The sequence below is a fragment of the Galeopterus variegatus genome, unplaced genomic scaffold, assembly GCF_000696425.1.
Source record: "Galeopterus variegatus unplaced genomic scaffold, G_variegatus-3.0.2 Scaffold780, whole genome shotgun sequence".
NCBI classification, from domain to species: Eukaryota; Metazoa; Chordata; class Mammalia; order Dermoptera; family Cynocephalidae; genus Galeopterus; species Galeopterus variegatus.
In genome coordinates, this window is record NW_007726891.1 from 222,825 (window position 1) to 233,164 (window position 10,340).

Genomic DNA, 10,340 nt, shown 5'->3' on the forward strand with positions numbered 1-10,340 from the left:
GCGAGGTGCGGGAGCAACGCCGAGGGTTGCGATCCCGTTGCCGGTCCCGGTCCGGTACGGGCGCGACACTGAGGGTTGCGATCCGTTGCCGGACACGAAAAAAGACAAAAAGGAAAAAAAAAAAATGGAGATGAGCAGATTTGGAAGAGGTCAAAACAGTCAAAACAATATCAAAGAATCAATGCCCATGAACTGTCAGCTCCTCAGTCACCTCCCAGTTGTTGGGTGGGGGTAGAGGGGATTGACAAAACAGAAATTGTACAATCATGGCCACGTGGTGAATCCAGCCTGTCTTAGTCCAAAGTGTTTTATTAATTTTGAATTGAACACTGGTAGGTAAAAATATGGAAATCTATTAATTAAATTCTATGTATGACTTTTCTTGATAATTCAGAAGATCTGGCCACCTTGGGTCCACAATTTGCCACAGACTCCAGCACTCCATCCATCAAAACCCCATCTACGTCCTTCATCTATGTCATGTGCCTGGCCCTTGGGGACATTTGAGTTTGTGCCTCCTAACCTAGGCCCTTTAGCTCTCATTCCTCCTGAAGAGGTTCAATGAACATCACAAATGAACGAAAGAAGGATCAAAGAAGCAGCAGGGCCAAGTTCTCATTCTTGCCAATAATCGCTGTGTTACAGTGGGCAGGCTGCTTAACCTCTTTGAGTCTACTTCTGTATCTGTTAAAGAGGACAACGGGCCCTGCACCTCTGCTTCCCAGGAAACTGAACAGCACTTGTGTCCAGGTAAAGTAAACAAGCGATGGTGAGAGTAAAACTACTGACTACAGCCTATCTTCAAAACTGTCTGTGAATAGCAATTCTTCAAGCCTTTCCTCCTCCCTTCCTCTGAGAAAGAAAAGGTCTAAAGATTGCTGACAGAGGCCAGGAAATTGCTTCCCATGAATAAAGCTTAATATCCCTCAACCAAACAGGAGAGAAGAACAATTGGAAAGAAGAAAAAAAAGATGGCTGGGGAAAATTTATAAAGCTGGGCTGAAGGACAGCTACTGGGGGAGCCCGTCTCCTATCAGCGGGTGTGTATTCCCTCAGAGTTAGGGACTCCTGAGTCCCCCTTAGGGACCAGCCCTGTACCTCCAGTGGGCACAGGCCATAGAAAAAAAAGCTCAGCCCGTCTTGGCCAGACTGGAGGTGTTTTTCAAAGTTTTTAACTTTTTGAAATTTACTTTTTCATTGAAAAATACAAAAAAGAAAAGTCCAACAATTCTACCATTACAAATTTATAAAATGAGTTTCCATCTCTCCAATCCTATTCCCTAAATGTAACTGTTAGGAGTCTCACACACTAAGACATACTGCCCTCTGATTATATACAAAACTCTGTTTATACATATACGCCTACATAATGTTATTTTTAACGCAGCATAGGCCATGTCATACATATTGGTCAGGAACTTGCTTTCACCCCCAAGTGACAGATTATGTTCATCTTCTCTTACAGTCTCCCAATCTTTTAAATGGCTGTATAGTAGTCCACGCTGTGGTATTAGGTTTTATTTAACCAGACCTCTGTTGGGAAACATTTGGATTGTTTTCATTTCTTTTGCTACCACAATCAATGCTGCAGTGAGGATTCTCAAAAACATACTTTTATAAACTTGTGCTATTGATTCTATAGGACAGATTTCTTAAAAGAGGAACTACTGGGCCAGAGGGTACACATAGTTTAAATTTTAATAGATATTACCAAATTACCTTCCAAAAAGTTCTGCTAATTTCTATTCTTAAAAGAAGCCTATGAGATTGCCTTTTCCCCCAGACTCTCAGTGAAACTGTTTTTTTTCAAAAAGTGCGTGCCTCATACAGTGATTATAGGTCTTCACTTAACATCAGACTCAGCTGAGGAATTTCAAAGAAACAAAAGCCAAAATAAAGGCCTGAACCCTACCCCAGAACACTGAAATCGGAATTTACAGGATTGCAGTTCAGGTATTGATAGTTTTAAGAAGCTTCCCCAAGTGATTCTGATGTGCAGATGTGGCCGAGAATCCTGGCTAAAAATCAGAATCACCTGGGGAAATTTAGAAATTCCCCACGCCTAAGCCCCACCTCCAGGCCACTTAAATCAGAATCTCTGGGGGTGGAAACAAAGCAGTAGTGATTTATGAAGTTCCCCAAATACTTCCAGTGTGCCACCAAAGGTGAGAAACAGTGTCTAAGAGGTGGACAACACGTGTGGGCAGGCAGGTTGAGCTCCAGGTGGGATCACCTGACAGAGGGCTGGCTGAATTGCTGGGCCCTTGTCAAGTGCCCTGAGCAACACCTGGATACCTCCCCATGATGCTCTAGATTTAGTCTGCAAGTGGCACTCTCTCTTTGGCCACAGGTCTCACTCCTGCTCCTTGGAATATAAAAGTATGTGAGAGCCTTAATTGAAGGCCTGGACAAGTCGGGTGGCTTGGCTACCATTTTTGGTGGCCCATAATCTCTTTTGTAGTTTAAAGCAAAACAAATTAATAGATGCACAAGCTGACAAACACAACAGACAACCCCACGCCAGAACAATGGTTCTCAGCCTGGTTGCACATTGGAATTACCCCAGAGATTTCCATTTAAGTGGTCTGCAGTAGGCATCAATATGTTGTTCAAATCAACTTTATTAAGGCCTAAACTAAATACATTAAGGGGTAGCCATTTAAAGTGTGTAGTCTGACAAATGCATACACCATAAACTATCGTTCAATCATTTGCGGAACATTTCTTTTACTCGAATGATCCCTTGTACTCTTCCAATCTCCTCCAACCACCTCTTTCCCAGTTTTGCCTGTTTTAGAACATCATACATGAAATTATATAGTATACGCTCTTTGGGTCTCACCTCTTTCACTCAGCATAAGGTTTTGAGACTCATTCATGTTATATCATTTGTCTGTTTCTTGCCATTGCTGAATAATATTCTTTTGTATGAATGTATCACAATTCACTCTTTCATAAACCTCTTGAAAAACTGGTTGTTTCCAGTTTTGGATTATTATGAATAATACTGTAATGAACACATACGCACAAGTCACTGTGTGGGCATATGTTTTTATTGCTCTTGGGCAAAAATCTCTAGAGGTGGAATTGTTGGGTTGCATAGTAAATCTATGTTGAATTTTATAAGAAACTAGCAAATTGTTTTCCAAATGGTTTTACCATTTTACATTCTTACCAGCAGTGTATTAGAGCTCTAGTTCCTCTGTATCCTTGCGAACAACTGGCATTGTCAGTTTTTTTCATTTTAGTCATTATGGTGGTGTTGGGAAAATGAAGGAAAATGGTCAGGGTCCCTCAGATGTTCAGAATCTTGCCGAGCATCTGATGTAAATATGCACATGTGCCCAGGTATTCCTTGTTATTGTCTAATGTAACTGTGCATGTGCATCCAGGTGTTTTGGGTTATGGACTTAAGTATAAAGGACTAACAGCTCTGATACATGGGGTTTATCGGGATACTCCAGGAAGCCACTAGGGCAGCTGCTCCTGGTTCTGAATAAAGCCTATTAATTCTTCACCCACGGCTCCCAGGACCTTTTCCTATTACCTAGCTCCTAGACCTGTATGTGGAGGGTTTGTGACCCAGTCTGGACAACAGGCTTGAGGGGTCTGTGAGCCCTAGCCCTAGCTTTATAGGTGGGTATGTAGTGGTAGCTTATTACAGATTTAATTTGCATTTCCTCGATGACCAATGATAAAAAGCAAATTTTTATGTGTTTCTTGGCCGTTTGTATGTCTTCTTCAGTGGAGTGCCTATTTAAATCTTTTGCCCATATTTTTTACTGGGTTGTTGGGCTTTGTGTATTCTGAATATGGGTCCCTTGTCAGATACATGTATTGCAAATATTTTCTCCTGCCTTTGCCATTTCTTAATGGTGTCTTTTGAAGAACAGAGGTTATAATTTGATGATCCCCAATGTGTCAATTTTTCTTTCATGGTTAATGCTTTATGTGTCTTGCCCCATAAAATCTTTTCCTACCCTAAAATCGTATAGATTTTCTCCTATGTTTTCTTCTAGATGTTTTCCAGTTTTAGCTGTTATGTTTAGGTCTATGGCCTATTTTGAGTTTATTTTTACGAATGGTATGAGGCAGGAGTGGAGTGTATTTAGAAGTGAAGGTGTATTTTTTTACCCCCTTATGGATACCAGTTGTACCAGCAATTGTTGAAAAGACTCTCCTTTAGGGGCCTAGCCTTGCTTTTTAAAAGCTCTCTAGATAGTTTTATTTATAGATCTGTGTTCAATGCTGTTAGTTCTGAATTGATCACACTCTGAGGGGTTCCTCCCACAGCCCAGCCCTTCTGCTGACACCACCCTTCCTCAAGTTTATCTCACCAAAATAAATAACTTTAAACCTGGGCAGGCTGTTAGAGGCCACCTTGGCCAACTATTTTTTTAGTTTTTATTCAAGTTCTACATGGACACAGTTTAATTCAGCATACTACAAAATTCACTACATAAAACATCGTTCCCCCATCTCCTCTCTCATATCCGTTTCCTCAAAAGGCAGCTACTTCCAAACAGAACTTTTAGCTGATGTAGTGCAGCCACCAGGAGAACCACTTCTCCATCCCTGTGCCCCGTGCTTCAAACCTCTACCTACATTCTCCACACCTTCTCCATACAGCAGATATGGTCACCACACTCACGAGCTCTCTGCACATCCACTTCCTTACTGTACACGCCACACACACTCCCACACAGCCAACACTACTGTTTTCCAAGAGCTTTAACAACAAGAACAATTGTCTTAAACACCTGAACATGTGGAGAACATTCAACCTTGTTCCTATGCAAGGAATGCAAATTAAAAACAATGAAGTAACAGTTTAAACCTAGGGTAAATTTATCAAAAATCAAAAGAAATGGAAATAGCCCCATATTGACAAAGGCGTGGTGAAAACATCTATACCTTTTTATGGCTTGTGGCAATTCAGACTAATACTATCTTTTGGAAATACTCATCAATCTAAGAAAAAAGTCCACAAAGGTAACTTTGGACTTAAGAATTGTACACTTGGAAATGCGTCTTCAATAAATTATCATAAAAAAGTGACATGCATCAAGATTCTCCCCCTAGTGCTATTATTTATAACAAAAATTGGAAATAACCCGAAAGATCAACAGCAGGGGCATTATGCTACTTTCGTTTTATGTGTTAAAATGTACTGCTACATCCTTTTGATGTATTATAAATGACAAACATGAAGACTGTAGTATCCCTCAAATATTCATGATATAGTACAAAGAGAAAACAGAAAACCTAATTTGATCACTGATTAAAACCATCTAATCATGATGTATGTAGACAGTCATCAAGGACACCGAATACTGACATATGACTTAATGAAAGTTTTAGAAAGAGCTGTATGTATTTGCTGCTTCCGATTGCCCTCCACCTTTTTCTTTTATTCTCAGTCAGGCTTTTGCCTCCAATCCTTGTCCAAAGCTGCCCTCCAAAGTTGAGGTCAACAGTGTTACCTGGGCTGCTAAATCTACTGGTCAATTTTTGGTCCTGTCAGCAGCACTTGACCCAGCTGACGACCCTCTCCTTGATACACTTGCTCATATGGCTTTTCCTCCCACCTCTCTGACCACTGCTTCTCAGAATCATTGCTGGTTTTCCTCTTCCCATCTTCCTTCTGTTGGAGGACCTGTATTGTCGGGCTAGGGCTCAGACCCTTCAAACCCTCGCATGCCAGCTACAAGCCAGCCTGGGTCACCAGACCCCTCATATACAGGTCCATGAGCTAGGTAATTGGGAAAGATCCCAGGCTGTTGGCAGACAACATGAGCTCAGTCCTCAGGTTCCTCAGCAGCAGCTTACAACAGGCTCTAGCAGCAGTGGCGGTGGCCTCTGGGAGGGTCCCAGGGTCCCTGGCAGCAACAGCTTGCAGCAACAGCCTCCAGCAGCAGTAGTGGACTCCCCCCTGGCCTGCTCACCCAGGAGAGGGGGGGCACTGTGGATCAGAGCCACTCGTCCTTTATACTTAAGTCCAATGATCCAGGACACCTGGGTGCACATGCACAATTACATTAGATAATAACCAAGGAACACCTGGGTGCACGTGCATATTTACATCAAATGCTCGACAAGACCCCAACCCCCCGAGGGACCCTGAACATTTATCTTCCCTTTCCGTATAGGACTCACAGCTCATTCCTTGGTCCTCTTCTGTCTTCATTCCTTTGGTGATCTCATCCAACTTCATGTCCTTAAATACTATACATATGCCAGCAACTCCCAAATACACACCTTCAGCCCAGATCTCTCTTCCGAACTCCAGATTCTTTATACTGAACTGTCAAGCAACATCTTTTCAGATCTGCAATAGATATCTAAGGCTCGACATGTCCAAACAAACTCTTGTTCTTCCTTCCTAAACCCACTCCTTGGGTTTTGTTCATTCAATTGATGGCAGCTCCTTCTTTCTAGTTGCTCAGCCCCGAAAAGGGTCATTCATTCTTTTCTCTTTCACATCCCGCATACATGGAATCTATTGGAAAGTCCTGCTGGTTCTGCCTTGAAAATACATCCAGCACCTGGCCACTTCTCATTCCCTCCACCACCAGAGCCCTGGTCTAGGGCACCTGGACTATTGCAATTGTCTCTCACAGGTCTCTGCTTGCCCTAGTAAGGTCTATTCTCAGCACAGCAGTTAGACAAACCCTTTTATAAGTCAGATCATGTCACTTATCTGCTTAAAACGATCCAATGGCTCCTATCTCACACAGAGTAAAAGCCTAAACCCTCAAGGCAGACCACTCTCCAATATGTACCCTGCTGCTCTCTGGCCCAAAGTCCTTCTCGCTTGTTGGACTATATGCACACATGCCTCCTTGCTATCCTTTGAATAAGCTAAATGTGATCACACCTTAGAGTTTTTGCTCTACCTATCCTTTCTACTTAAAATGCTCCCTCACCTCCTTCAAGTCTTAGTTCAAATCTCATTTTCTTAACAAGATCTTCTTCCCTGAAGACCCTACTTAACACTGCCATTGGTCACTGTTACCGCTGTCCTTCCCCCACTGCCCCCAAACACATCCCAGTACACCTTAGCTCTACATTTGCTCTTTTTACCATAGTACTGAAAATTATCTAACACACTGCATAGCCTACTTATTTATTTCCTGTCTCCTCTGCCAAAATGAAGTCTCTATGAAGGCAAGAATCTTTGACAACTGGTATAGTCATGTACCTTTAAAATGATCAAATTGTTGTTTGATTATACTGTGTCTAAACCTCTCAAGAGAGGAATTTCAGTCCATAAACAACACACACACATACACACTGAATGCTTGAGCCTCGGTGGTCATATTTGTACTGTATTTGTATCAATGGCTCTGCAGAGGTGGTACCCTTCATCCAATGACACCACCTTCAAACCAAAAGGAAAGCAGGAACCTGATAGCTGGTAAAACTACCAGATAGACTTTTTCCTGTTGTGGCCTCATTTAATCACCCCCCCACCCAAACACCCAATTTCTGCCATCACCCCCTCAAGAATAAACTCTGCCATGGTTGCTATTCCTTCCTTCTATTTCTCCAACAACTCCCAGAGGCACCTGAAAATCCCACTCCCGCCATGAGATTTTAATGAGGGAGATGCACTCAGCAATTAGAAAGAGGAAAGGACTGATTAGGGTTCCTGTATATCAGTGTTTAACCCAGCATCCCATGCACCCTCCAAGCATTAACCTCATTCCCCATACACACTCAATTAGGCATATTTACTTCTCATTATCCAGTATGCAATCATGAGTGCTAATAAAAACCTTTGCTACCCTCAACAATGCAATTAATGCCATTAGCTGTCTCTCAGAAACTCTCCTATGCTTTGATGCCAACAACAGTCTGCTTGTTCTTTCATTTACTCATGCATTCATGCACGTAGGCCCTTTTCTCTTTAGCGAAAGTTAAGTGCACACCTACTATGTACCTTACCAAGCAAAGACCTGGGACTAGAGAGACGAATTAGACACAGTCTAATTAGAAGAACTTGCAACAACAGGTAAGTGATTATAATAGAGTGGTGAGGGGCACAACAGAGGTGTGGCCAGGGTGCTGCTAAAACCCAGAGGAAGATGTGGATAGGGAAGCGTGACTCCACTCCCCAGTGCCAGTTCACATCCCAGCTCAGCCATGTTTTAGCTGAGTCTTGGGCAATCAATCGCTACCTCTAAATCCCATTTATAAGATGGGGATAATCATCCTAACTACCCACAGGATAGATGGGAGGATTAAATGAGTAATGCCTACCAAGTGCCTACCACAGCACATGGACAGTGTGTGTGCTCAGTAAACACGGGCTGCTAGGATTTGGTGCTGTTCTCAGCCTTCAGTCTTTGCCAGGCACATCACATTTCATTCCATTCTCCTCTTGCTTGAAAGGATAAAGTTCAGAAGGCCAAGAGTGAAACAGAAAAATCCCTTTTTTCTGTAACACAGACAAATGGGGCAGCAAATTTCAGAGGACAAAAATAGTCTTGGCCAAGAGGGTGCAACAATGGATGGGGCCCAAACATAACACCAACTCTCCCTAGCTAGGGGACCGCCTTCTGGTTCCTCCACCTGTCAGACAACATGCTTCTCTCATTCTCAACCAGTTCCTCCATCACTGGCCCAGAGACAGAGATGCTAGGAACCTTCACACTGGATCAGGATACTCAGATTACAGTTACAAAGAAAGGGTGGGATGATTGGTATGATGGGCTAGAGACACATACTCTAATACCAACCCACTATGGACATATGGATATGTGTGTGCACCTCTAGGGCTCTGGCTGCTTTAAAATGGTTTTGCAATGACAATGACACATTCCCATTTTATGGTGAAAAAAAGCATGTATGCATCTTTCACATAGAAACACACATGACTGGGAAATTTCTGGAATGATAAACAAGAAATTATTAGCAATAGTTGCCTCTGTAAAATTGGGGAGATGGGTTGCAAGAGGAGGAGTTTTAATTCTATTAAAAATCCCTCTAAATGGTTATTTTTACGTGAGCATACATTATCTACCTATATCTACACTGACATCTCTACATCTATATAAAACAAAACAGAATCTGGCTTCAAGAGTCTCTGCTGGTGGTTCTTCCTGACTAGGTGGGAGGGGTGAGAATGAAGATAGAGGGATGGAGAGGGGGCACGGGGAAGGGAGGACCGCCAGGAACTTACTGGTGTTGTGGTCTATGAAGTAATCTCCAACCTGTGGGTCATACGCTTCTTCCCATCCTAGCGGCAACTCATCACTAATGCAGTCAGCAAAGGTGAGCGGTTTGGTGTACCTGGCAAGGAGAGGAGAGACAGACTCCATCAGCCTACAATCTCTGAGACTCCTGCAACCTGCTGCTGCTTCTGTGCTGGCCCGACGGATCCTGAAGTTTTGCATATAGCACCAGCTCTGCTCTCCCTGTTGTTCCCGGGAAGGTGAATGCATGCCTGCAGCAGCAGGATAAGATCACCTTGGTAGGGAGGCAGAGAATCTGCATTCTGGCCCCGGCTTTGCCACTAAATTGGTAGTGATTTGAGCAAGTTGCCTTCCTTCTCTGGGCCTCTGTTTCTGCATCTCTAACTGAGGGCTTGCAGTAAAGGGCTCTAGGGCCAAGTCTTGCTTCTTGACTTGGATGACAGCCCTCTCCGGCTTCTCCACTGGCAACTCACTTGCCCACCACAGCTTCAATCTTTACCCTGGCTTTATCCCATGTCTGTCATGCTCACTTGTCCTTTGGAAAGCTGGCTCACTGCAACATCTAGAAGAGCAGATGTTCCGTCTCTGTGAATTTAGCCAATGAGCAGTATTTATTTGCCTCTTGTACTGGTTCCCAAATGCCTGCACCCACTGCTGGCTTTCCCTAGACAGTCCAGGCCAAAGTGATCTTTCATCAACAACCACTCTTCCCACATGTGGGGAGTGAAGTGGTCGTAATTATCAGGTCTTAGTGGCAAAATCGAACAGACAAACACAACACCCAACTAAACTAACAAAGGCTGGTCAAGGTTGGAAAACTGGATCACAAGCCATTTGTCAAGTATTTTAGCCAGAGTGTGGGGAGCCTAGGAATCTAGGCACTTGAGACTCAGCCTGAGCGGCCTCTCCAGACAGCCACTTTGGTGTCTCCCTATTGCCACCTCTGTTTAAAACACATATTCTAATATTCCCCCCTCCTGTCTGTTTCCTACCCCCTCCTAATTCTGGAAGCCCAGAAGGCTCTGCTTCATACCCTTTCTACAGATTGGCAAACTCAGTACAATGGGACAGGAAGGAGGATGACCAGAATAGGGTCTAGGATTTCTGATCAAGGGCTTCCTTCCACATCATGAGAAACCTCCC

The 10,340-nt window shown here is 43.3% G+C and overlaps 1 protein-coding gene across 1 annotated transcript in view; it reads right to left on the minus strand.

The window, feature by feature from the left end:
• Nucleotides 1–9,274, minus strand: part of WWC1 (WW and C2 domain containing 1) — an 83,169-nt gene extending 73,895 nt beyond the window's left edge. The window contains exon 1 of the mRNA XM_008572402.1: nucleotides 9,185–9,274. The gene's annotated coding sequence lies outside the window, so the exon portion shown is untranslated. The remainder of the gene's footprint in view (nucleotides 1–9,184) is intronic.
• Between the last annotated feature and the right edge of the window lie 1,066 nt (nucleotides 9,275–10,340).